At 38.2% G+C, this 12,129-nt stretch overlaps 1 pseudogene; it reads right to left on the reverse strand.

The window, feature by feature from the left end:
• Window positions 1-5,036: 5,036 nt before the first annotated feature.
• Window positions 5,037-5,733, reverse strand: LOC134369561 (protein FAM133B-like; annotated as a pseudogene).
• Window positions 5,734-12,129: the final 6,396 nt, after the last annotated feature.

Consider the following 12,129-nt stretch of genomic DNA (forward strand, 5'->3'; position numbering starts at 1 on the left):
CAGACCCAGAGTTTTTACAGAAGGCAATGTGGTCAACAGTTCAAGTACAATACAGGGATAAAAAAAGGTAAAATAAATGTATACATTGCACCAAGGTCAAGGGTTCAGATCCCCATACCAGCCAGCCACAAAAAAAAAAAAAAAAGTATACGTTGGCTGCAAAAAACTGTACACCTCTTAGGTCATAATTTTATTTATTTATTTTGTGGCTGGCCGGTAAAGGGATCCAAACCCTTGACCTTGGTGTTACCAGCACCATGCTCTCCCAAGTGGGCTAACCAGCCAGCCCAGGATATAATTTCAAAACTTCAAACAATTTAAAGTATACAAAATAAAAAGATCTTTCTTTTTCACATCTTAATCCTAATCCCCATAGTAATTTGTTAATATTTTGTACATGTTCTTCCTGATATAGAGTAAGAAAATAGATATACCAATATCCATGTAGGTTTTTTATTTTGCAAAAATCTAATTATTTTTATACATATTGCTATGAAGCTTCCTTTTTTCAATGGACTTGTTTCCATATCAGTATAGGTATATTTACCTCATTTTAAAAATAGTTATATAGGGGCTGGCCAGTTAGCTCAGTTGGTTAGAGCATGGTGGTGTAACACCAAGGGCAAAGGGTTTGGATCCCCTTACTGGCCAGCTGCCAAAAATTAAAATAAATAAATAAATAAAAATAGTTATATAGACTTCCTTACTGATGATACACTAACTTATTTAACAAATCTCCCTTTTTTGACATTTAAGTTTTTTTCTTTTTCTTTTCTTTTTCTTTTTGGCAGCTGGCAGGTGAAGGGATCTGAACCCTTGATCTTGGTGTGACCACCTCCACACTCTCCCAAGTGAGCTAAGCAGACAGCCCTCATTTTTTTCTTTTTTAATCAGTTTTTCAAGGAACATTCTATCCATTGGACTTAATTTTAAATATTAAGAGAAAAGAACTACAATCTAAAAATCCTATACCTGCCCAAAATATGTGAGAAGAAAATTAGACATTTTTGTATATATAAAGTATCAGAAGGTACCTTCCTCTTCTTTCCGGGGAACTTACTTGAGCAATTCACTCTAGCAAAAGCAAAATCAATGCAGAACTATGATCTCAAGGGGATTTAAAATGTCTAAAATATACAAATGAGTAATCAATTCAGTAAAATTTAAATGACTACAATAGAAGATCACAGAATGGTTCCTGACTGGGAAACCTGAATATTATAAAGTAATGGACATGCCCCAAATTAATGTTTAGGCTTCTTTCAATTCCAAACAAACCCTGAGAGAGTCTGTTTTTGAATCATAACAAGATTTTCTAGAAAAATAAAGTCAGCAAGAATGGTTAAAGAATGTTTACATAAAAGGAACTGGAGGTTGGTATTTGACTTACCAGATGCTGAAGAATTATAAATATTCAATAGTTAAAACATGTTAAGTACTGAGAATAGACAGATAAATTAGTGATCTAAGAGTGAAAACCTGGAGCTATATAATATAGTTATAGAATATCTTATATAATGAGATAATATATTTTAAAGAAATTATAAATCTAAGGGTAAGAAATTATTTCTTTAATAACTAACCTTGGGAAAATAAAGTAACTTTTTGATGAATATTTTATTAGAGCTTTGTGTCATAGTATACATACAAATAAAAGAGTTAAAAATTCAACCACAAAAAATTGGAGAGGATACGGAAGAAAGGTTATATCATCCCTTGTGAAGGACTTCCTCAAGCAAAAAATCAATGAAAGGAACCATAGGAAAAGATAGTAGATTTGACCATATAAAAATATAAAGTTTCTGTACTTAAAAAAAAATACAGATAAAAGGAAAGGGCAAATCACAAACTGGGAAAGATTTGTACAACATATTTGCACACACACACACACAAAACAAAAAAACAGGTTTGCTATGATTTGTCAAAACTCCAAGATTGGTTAAATCCAACTCTCAGCCTAGTCTTTCCCTAAACCCAGATGAATATGTCTAATGAAAAATATAAAACTCTGTGCACCAGTCTAACTTTTTTTTTTTTTTTTTTTTTTTGTGACCGGTAAGGGGATCGCAACCTTCCCGCTCTCAGCGCACCGGCCATCCCTATATAGGATCCGAACCCGTGGCGGGAGCGCACTCCCCCGAGTGAGCCACGGGGTCGGCCCCACCAGTCTAACTTTAAATATGCTGCTAAGTGCCTTCAAGTGACACTTTAGTTGAGTTTTTAAATTGTAATACATTTCCCTAGTTCATTCACTCTCCCCTGTTCCCAGATGACTATTTTATACCCTCTTTTCAACTCTTCAAACTTCCAGCATCTCCTCCCCAACCTCACTCTAAACTGATGATCTTGCTTATTTCACTCATCATAGTAGCTATCAGAAGGGAACTTCCATACGCTCTTACTATTATATCAACCCACCCCCGCTGTTCCAGAAGATCCATCTATACTCCCATCAACCCCTCCACAGGGACTCTGGCTCCCATTCTCTCTCACCTACTCAAGGGCAAGGATATGTCTCCAGCGAAGTGCATTCCCCTTCTCTCCACTGAATCATACCCTATAGCCTATGTTCATGCTAATATTTTTCACATCTTAAAAAAAAAATTTCATTTGTCCTACTTTTCCCTCAAGTTATTATCTCATTTCTCTGCTCCTCTTTGCAGCAAGCCTCCTAGAAGGAGTCTCCTAGTATATATATACTAACTTCGACATTTACAATTCCTGGACTTCTGTTCTCTCTCAAACTCAATCCATTCAGGCTTTTATTCCCTATCGAGTTCATTCCAACTGCTCTTGTCAGAGTCATCAATGACCTTCATTTTTGCTAAACCCAGTGATCAGCCCTCAGTTTTATCTTACCTTACCTATCAGCAGTATTTGACACAACTATCATCCCCTCTTCCCAGAAACATTTGATTCACCTGGGATCCAACACACTATTTTATGTCTAAAGTGACCCTCCCAATCTTTCTATGTTACCCCAAACTCCTCCACTTGTAGTCTTCCCCATTTCCAGCTAATGAAAAGTCCACCTTTCCAGTTGCTCAGACCAATAATCTGGAAGTCATATTTGACTCTTTTGTTCACTCATAGTCCACTTCCAGCCAGACAGTGAATCTGTTGGCTCTATCTTCCACTTAGATCCGCTTGATGATCACATTGTACTGTCATCACAGCTAACACCCTGGTGCAAGCCACCACCCATCTTAAGTGGATTAATATGATAACCTTCTAAATGATTATATTAGTCTGCTTCTGTTGCTTATAACATAAATATCTGGAACTGAGCAATTTGTAAGAAAATGAAATTTATTGCTTACTCTTTCAGAGGTTGGGAAATCTGAAGTCCAGGGAACACATCTGGTGAAGGCTTTCTTTGGTGGTGACTTCAGTGATGCAGAGTATCACATTGTGAAATGGTGGAGCAGAGAGAGAGAGAGAGCTCCTCATGCACTCTTCTTTTATTTTTTATTAAAAAAGTTTTTTTAACTTGCCATAATTTTTTATTAATTACAAAGATACCAAGCATATAAAACATTATATTTACAAAGATTCTGGCAACAGTTATATTTAACAAGACACGGCATACCAGGCTTGCCACTCTGTTTGGTCTATGGTCTCAGTTTCAATATTAAGCTTTTTTTGTTGTTGTTAAGTCAAAACCCTGCTTTTTTACATGCTAAATATCTTGGCAAGTTTACCATTAAACATAGTAATACACTTAATATAGCAAGAGTAAGAAGTTATCAAAACCTAAACATTGCAGCCTAAATAAAAATAACTATTACTGGTTGCATAAAGTTTTCCTGACTGGTTAAAACATAACAGTATAAAAGATGCATTTTAGAATCTGTAGCTATCAAGTTCAAAAAATACCAGTGCCTATTTGAAACAATTCCTCTTCAAAGCCAAAGTGTAATCAAAATTAAGTCAAATGATATACACATTCTAATGCTAAAAAACATTCAGTATTACTGAAGTGGAGGTAAATCTCAGAGCTTTTGGGGATCTCTCATGCTGCAAAGGGCTGTTTCTCTGGTTCACTCAAAGCAGCATATGACAGAGTCCAAGGATGTCACTAAGCTCAATAAGGGCAAGACTGCTGGGACCCAGCTCTGACCTCTCCATGAAACATGGCTACTGTCTCCACAAAAATAGGATGTGTGAGCATGAAAGGCAGACTACTCTGCTAGCTGAAGAGATAGCAAACTCTGACCCCCAAAGTGCCTTTCCCCAGGTAGATAAAAGTATACGAGGGGGAAAAATTAACATACACTTATCTATAGAGTAAGGATTTTGAGATATCAATGTAATCCCTACTTCAAAAATGTTAACTAGAGTCAGCTGGTTATTTCTGATTACATCTTAAAGATGTTTCCAGATTCAGTTTCTGTTGAGATTATCATTAGACACTTATAGTCGAAAATATTAACTTTATTCCCAAATATCTTAATCACTAGTATGACTGCAGTGTATTATCTCCCAGAGTTATCAAGCACTGGAAGAGAAAAAATAGATGGTCAAGCAGCAGGCAATAATTACCTCCCTTCCACACAGTGGCACCTGAGTGGTGATAGGTTTTGAACATAACCAGCACCATTTCAGGCAAAGCCAAGCACAAAATGGTTGTCAGCCCCTGCCTTTGTAAGAAACCTCATGATTTCTGAGAAACAGAAACCCTTTTGCTTCCTCAAGGGTGCAATTCCCCACCCTGGTTGCATAACTTCTGCATCAGCACAAAACTCCTCCCTGATTGCATCAGCCAGCCCTGCAGCCTATATAAGCTCTCCCATCCCGATGCCTGGGGCTGTTCTCCACTCTGAGGGCAGCCCCGGCTGCTCCTCTCTATTTTGAGAGCAGCCCAGCGGATTCTTTTCCTTTAATAAAGCTTGATCAGCACCTGGTGTTTCAGCTTACTTTCTTTCAAGTGGCTACTGAATAATAGTCCAGGAATAATTGTAAAAACAAAATTCATGCATGTTACTAAGTATGTCCTGATTTTTACAGCTGAAATTTCCTTAGACATTGCACTTTCTTTAGAAGGGGGTCCTGATTTTTCTTAATGTTAGTGAGTCAGAACCTGAACTTAGCATCCTTCTTTTTCTTCTTTTCACTATTTCTTATGCTTTTTCTTTCTTTCTTTCTTTCTTTTTTTTCTCCTCAATATAATCTGATTCTGACAAAGACTCAGATGATCGATGATCAAGTTTACCTTCAGGATACATCTTTTTCTGCTGAGACCTTTAACATCCTTATCTTTTTCAGTTGCATTCTTTGACTTCTTTTCCTTCCTTAAGCTATCCTCACTGATTCAGTATCCCACGTGGAGCTTGCAGAAGATTTGTATAAATCGTTCTTCTTTTTCTTTCTCCTTTTTCATTGTTTCTTATCCTCATCTTCAGAATCTGAAGAACTGGTGGAAGAATCAAAGCTTGATGAAGAAGAGGAATACCTACCAGACTTTGTCTTTTCGTTTTTCTTCCTCTGTATTTTTTTTGGGGGGGTGAGCTCTCACTTCCACTTAATTTCTCCCTGTGTTTTCCTAGTTCTTTCTTCCACTTCTCATTTACTTTTTCTTCAAATTCAGCCACAGCCTTAGGGCCTTTTCTTTTCTTTCCTAGTTGCTCTTTCATTTCTTCCCAGCTATGCCTTGGGCTATTCAGATAATCCTGGATTTGTTGGCCCTGAGGAATGCATTAGACCCCTTGATCTGTCCATTGCTATTGGGTTCATACAGGCCGTATGATCCAGGAATTGCATTTCTAGGTATGTACCACCGATTGTCCTGCTTCTCGATGGTGTAAACCGTCAACTTAATCACCTCCCAAAGGCCCCACCTTTCAATTATCATAATAGGATTTCCCACCCTCAACAGTCACAGTGGGAATTCATCTTCTAATACATAAAACTTGGGGGAAATAATTTGATCCTTATCACTGATTTTCATGCTTCCTCCCTTGATCCTTTTGTTCTCCACCCAGAATGACTTTGTTAAATCAGGTTGGTATGTCAGCTCTGCTCAAAACGATCCAATAGATTCCTGTCTCAGAGTAAAAGTCAAAGTCTGCACAAAGTTCTCCTCCTCACCTTCTAGACTCTCTCCTTGCTCCCTTCTTCTGTCACAGCAGCTTTCTCATTGTTCCTGGAAAAAACCAGACATGTTTGGGCCTTTTCAATGGCTCCACCAATGTCTGGTGTGACTTACCCCAGATATTCAGCTTCCCTCCCCTCCTTTGTGTCTTTACTCAAATATCACTTTCCCTGACCACTCTCTGCAGCCCTGTCTGCTAAATCCCTGTCCCCTCCCTTGCTTTATTTTTCACCTTAGTATGCATCATTTTCCAGTATATTATGTAATTTTACTTATTTATTTTATTGTCTGTCTTCTCCCTAAGAATGTAAGTTCCATCAAGTCAAGGATTTTTACATTATTTTTTACTGATACAGCCCCAGTGCTGGCACATAGCAGTTGTTCGATAAAAATTTGTTGAATAAATTAATAAGTTATGTTTAATGCACATACAAAGGGCAAATGGGAGTATACATCTCCTCAAATTTTCTAAAATGTAATTTGATAATATATATCAGAAGTCTTAAATGTGTACTCAGTAATTTCACTACTAGAAATTTATCAATGCAGTATTTTCTTAATTAGTATAAAGGAAATAATGTTCCAGAATATTAATTGGTATGTGAAAAGCAAAATTATTCTGGGAAAAAAATCTCTTAATCTGCTGTGATTCTTAGACTTGGGCTCACATTGTAATTACCTGGAGAGTTTTAAAATATGTTGATGTCCAAGTCTCACCTTGGGAAGTTCTGATTCAATTGGTTCGAACCTGTTGTTTCTCTTTTTATGATATTAGCAGCCTTTGGTGATTATGACTGAAATCCATTAATTCACTAGGAGCCATAGGTGGCAATCTTGTTAACATCTCTTGGCTTGTAATTTTTCATCTACAAAACGAAGGGGTTAGGGATATTATGTGTACGTATACTTCCAACTGGGACACTTTATATTCATATGGGAAATACTCTTAACTAGGGGTTTATATGGAAGAATTTACTATTTCTTCTCACCAATTTACTGGTATGTGTGTGTGTGTATGCATGTGTGTGAACTTGATAATGCTCCAAAATAAGAAAAGGAATCTATTTTTATTATAGAGAAATCATGATAGTAAATCAGACTACTGTAAAGAGTTGTCAAGCCCCTTACTCCAACATGTGTCAGGCATGATGTTAGGGGAAACTGTCACATACTTCTCGTAGGGCCTGTTAAGGAATAGGGCTCTGAAACTGGGTATATTAGTCCATTTCTGTTGCTTATAAAAGAATACCAGTAACTGAGTAATTTATAAAGAAATGAAATTAATTTCTTATGGTCCAGGGAAGACATCTGGTGAGGGCCTTGTTCTTGGTTGTGACTCTACAGTGATGCAGGGAATCACCTTGCAAGAATGAGCTGAGCATGAGAGAGCTAAACTTGTCACTTGCTCTCCTTATAAAGCCATCATCGCCATGCCCATGACCATCCATTAAAACATCAATGAATTATACATTCACAAGGGTAGTCCTCACAATCTAATCACCTCCTAAAGGCCCCACCTTTCAATTATCATAATAGGATTTCCCACTCTCTTTTTTTTTTTTTTTGTCAGTATAGGGATCCCAACCCTTGACCTTGGTGTTATCCGCACCATGCTCTAACCAAGTGAGCTAACCGGCCAGCCCTCCCACCTTCTTAACACTGTTACAATGGAGACTAAATCTCCAATACATGAACCTTTGAGGGACACGTTCAACCCACAGCACTGGGCAAGCTGTTTTTTTTTTTTTAAACTGTTTGTTTATTTCATAGGACACTGAGAAACATCAACAAACAGTAGCAAGTAACCCTTTTTGAAGCATCTAGATATGCAGAATGAGAATGACTTTTGACAGTATGAAAGCCTTCTTCTCAGGTACTCTTTGTACATGTGATTTGTAGCATTTTCTACAATATTGCTTTAAGTACAAGGACCATGGTGTATACTCCAATTAGATAAATCTTCCACCAATAAAGAAATGTGTTGTTATATCAGTCTCTAATTTGTTCAGTTGCCAATAATATATTTTTTTCATTTGAATAAACAATAACTCCAAGCAGCTGTTTACAGGTATGAAACAATTGAAAGAAGCTTTTTAGAACACAGAAGCCAAAGTTACTCACTCTATCATTGATAAGATAATGTAGCTGAGTTAGGGATGCATTTCTTCACAGGGAAAACTACGAAGTTAGTCCTCATAAGCAGATTTCACTACCCCCACACAATCAGACACTGGGGATAAGATAAAGTTACTGCACTTATCACTGTGAACTACAAAGCCTTCAGAAAATCCAATTACCTATTTAGATAACTAAAGAAATTTTTTTTAGGGCAAATAACCTGTTTTGTAGAAAAAGTTATTGCATATAACAGACAGTTGTTTTTAAATCCCAGATCCATAACTTATATAAAATGAGAACAATCACTTTATATATATTAATTATTAAGTAGTGTATTAAGTGTAAAGTGCTTATAAGTATAAAATGCCTGGCTCATAGCAAATACTCAATGTGTTTAGTTTACATTATTATAGGGATGATTTGTGTGGCTATTGTTGTAATCATTACTAAACATTACTTCTGAGTCTTTTTGTTAAATCTTTTTAATAAGATTAAGAAAAGATGGCTCAATTGGTTAGAGCATGGTGTTGATAACACCAAGATCTAGAGTTCAGATCCCCTTACCAGACAGCTTCCCCTCCCCCCAAAAAAACTGGCTGTTTTTTTTTAAGAACACTGTGGTTCATGTTATTTTTTTTATTGTTAGTTTCACCATACAGGATGTCTATATCAAATGGTACTTGGTGAGTTGTCCTATTGATGTTGTAATAGTTTTAAATAGATGGATAGTGCAAAGTGAAAGTGATCTTGGTAATCCCGGAAACTAAAACCTGGGAGTGAGTATGGGTACCGGGTGCTGGGCAAAATTTGTAGGAAAACCTTTACCAATGAGGACACAGATAAATGGAACTTTCTATGTACAGGATTCTAATGGACGCCCTTCTGTATTATACTGGGTCTCACTAAGCAACATCTCTACACGTGTTAGAGTGAGCAGAACTGAAGCTACATTGGGACCTAAAACTGCCTTGGCTGCAGGAAATTTTTTAAAGACACAGTTTTTTTCTTATCGTGCATTTCTCCGAGTTCCCTCTTTTCCCATAGTTATGTGATAGTTTGAACCTTGGTTTTGGGCAAGATGACATTATTTACATAAATGTAAAGTTGTTTTCTAGTCAGCCTGGAGCTGCAGACTTACTACAAGGCATGTACTATCCAGACCTTGAGAAACCAAGGAAGACATCAGTAAAGCTATGCTGATTTCACTCCTCCAGCAGGATCCAAAGGTAACATCAAGGACCAGGAGCAGAAACCAGAGGGAGCCTTGGCGAGATGTTACACCTGGCTCCTTGCATGGAGCTCCTGCGGCTCACGTCCCCCTCCTTCCTGCTTTTCATTTGTCATGTTCCATTTCCTCAATCACCTCTTTAAAAATCCCTCAGTAAATCTGAGTCTTTGAGCAGGCATTAACCTGGCCATTCTCTTTCAGGTTTACTGGAGAGATGGGTTTGCCTAACATCTCTCCTGAGGTCACCAGTATTCCTGAATAAAAGCTGATTTCTACTTTCACCAACATTTTGACTTTTGGGTTGTTTGTTTAGTTTGGGAGCAAGCAGCTAGACTTGGGTTTGCTAGTAGATTTGCAGGTACCTCTGCCAGAGTTGAATGCCCTGGTGTCACAGATTTTGGCAAGCCAAGCCAGGGTGTTTGTTTGGGACAGGCAGCCGGGCTTGGGCCCTGTAACACATGGAGCTATGGTGTTGAGGTTCTGGGCATAAAGTGGAAGAGTCCATCATCTCAGGATAAGTTTATGTTTGGGTTGTGAAAAATGAAGAAGGTCCAAAGAACAACTTTGGAAGGAAGATGACCATGAAGGAATCTAGTGAATATACTCAAGAATCAACAACATAATCATTATGATGTAAATGGGTGGACTGAGTGACAGATCTCTTTAAATCACTGTATGGTAATATGGGGAAAGATTATTTGCATAGCAATAGTTCTGCTTGACATCCCCTTTCTCTTTTTATTTACTTATTTTTTTATATGAAATATGTTTATTTTTCATCTCTATTCAAAAATACTCATTCTTTCTTAGGGCTGGTCCATCATACTCTGTTTCTTTGCCCCTTTCTCTTTTTATTAACCACCACCTTTGGGGAGTGATTTAGGGGTGGTCAAAATCAACTAGCCTGGATTGAAGAGTTCCCACTACCTTGTTTCTCAAGACTGTCTTTAGTTTTGGTTAATGAGAATGCATATGGTTGCCAGTTCCTTTCTGAGAACTGCTGAGTTAGTAGGGAAGGAAGTAAATATTCAGCTGAGTTCTGTCCTGATGGGGAAGGGAAGGGCTGGGCCACTGTTCTGAGCACCAGCTTCTGCTTTTGTGGGGCTTGGTTTCCCAAGTGTCTGGTTCCTCTTTATCAAATGTCAATATAATTAGTCTGAGTGGCCCTCCCCAGTCCCCTTTCTGGGGGCAAATAACTAAGGGTTCAGGGAGGGGCTAACTTTCTTTGCCCAAACTCTTGGCCACAGTTCTGCTTAATATTCTTAATTGGTTTCCTGCCTATTAATCTTTTGGAGATCTTGTCAAACCTTAAAAAATAAAAAGGTATTATTTAAAATATTGTTTCTGTGAGAATGCTTTGGCTGCATTAAAAAAATGTAGCTTTGAGGACTGAAAGAAAGTGAGCCAAGATGCCGGGTACCATTCAAGCTTTATTAAAGAAAGAGATCTGCTGGGTTGTGCTCAAAGTAGCAGGCAGCCCAGGGCTGCCCTGAAAAGGGGACAGCACCAGGTGTGGGGGTGGTAGAGCCTATATTGGTATGTTGGTGCCAAGAGCTGGGGGATACCATCAAGGAGGGTCATTATGCTAATGTGGATCCAGGTGGAGAACTGGGTCCTTGCGGAAGCAAAAGGGGTTTCTGTTTAAGTCAGGAGGCTTCTCATAAAGGGAAGGGGGAGGGGAGGGGAGGAGATGGGCAGTGCCATTTTGTACTTGGGCTTCTCTAAAGTGGCACTGGTTGTGTTGCAGATCTATTAAGGACAATCCAATTGAAGTGGCAAGTCTTGTCAGATAACCACAGTTGAATCAGAGCTTCTGATCTGGATTGGGATTCTTTGGGAGCCCCAAGGTTGGAAGCTGGTTCTGCCATTAACTGGCAAGTTTCATCATTTGTTTTATTTGATATTGAAATCATGCTTATAGTATTACTTTATACCACTTTCTAGTATTACAGCAATGTCTTTGGTACTCCAGGCATCATTAGTCCATGAAATGGAAGCTTCTGCTTCCTGAAGAATGTCTTGACTCTCTTGCTAATGTTGTGATTATTTTTGAAACTCTTTTCTAGGGCTATAATATATATTGCTTGTTTGCAGATGTTTGGGAAGTGGTGGTTGATCTAAAAATATTCAGAAAGAATGGGGGAAGAATTGAGGCTTCTGACACGCAAATTCTCTGACACCATTTCCAATATTTCTGTTACCATCACAAGGTTTACTAAATGATTGTTTAGCGCTCTACAATATATCTTGCTGCTACCACTTTATTTCTTTAGTCTATTTTTGACCCTTATAATCCATCACTGCAATTTAAGTCTAAAAATTACCTTTAGTCTGAAGAGCTCTGGGGTCAAGATTGTCTACATTCAAGACACAGTTTGGCCATTTGCTAGCTATGTGGCCTCTGGCGAACTTCATCATCTATAAAATGGGGATTAAAATTAGCACTAACCAGGGCTGGCTGGTTAGCTTAGTTGGTTAGAGCACAGCCTTATAACACCAAGGTCACCAGTTGGGACCCCCTTACGGCCAGCTGGGGTGAAAATAAAAATGGAACAGGGCTGGCCGATTTAATCAGTTGAGTGCCATCCTGTAACACCAGGGTTGAGGGTTTGGATACCCTTCCCTGCCATCCACAACCCCCCCAAAAACAAACAAAAAAATTAGCACTCAACCACATAGTATTGACGAAAGG

This window comes from Cynocephalus volans, chromosome 1 (assembly GCF_027409185.1).
Source record: "Cynocephalus volans isolate mCynVol1 chromosome 1, mCynVol1.pri, whole genome shotgun sequence".
Classification (NCBI taxonomy): domain Eukaryota; kingdom Metazoa; phylum Chordata; class Mammalia; order Dermoptera; family Cynocephalidae; genus Cynocephalus; species Cynocephalus volans.